This window comes from Temnothorax curvispinosus, unplaced genomic scaffold, assembly GCF_003070985.1.
Source record: "Temnothorax curvispinosus isolate PA1 unplaced genomic scaffold, ASM307098v1 QBEX01014574.1, whole genome shotgun sequence".
NCBI classification, from domain to species: Eukaryota; Metazoa; Arthropoda; class Insecta; order Hymenoptera; family Formicidae; genus Temnothorax; species Temnothorax curvispinosus.
Window position 1 is genome coordinate 68,155 of NW_020224354.1, and position 315 is coordinate 68,469.

A 315-nucleotide genomic window follows, 5' to 3' on the forward strand; every position below is an offset into this window, starting at 1 on the left:
GAAAACGTAATTTAGCACAAGCGGCTAAAAAGTAGCTAATAAGCTAAAGGCTTAGCTAATAAGCTAAGTAGCTAAAGTAGATAATTCAGCTAAGCGACATTTGATCTGTTGTAGCAAAAATTTGTTGCTATAGTAGCTAAGTTTAAATAGCGAATAAATTTAGCTGGGACAGCAACAACATTAGCTGTCCCTAGAATAGCGACACATCTTAGCTGTCACAGCTAAGTTTTAGCTCCAGTTGCTAATCCTTTTTTTCCGTGCATCCCGCGGGATGCAACATCCAGGAGCGCGGTTTTCCCGCACAGACGGAACTTA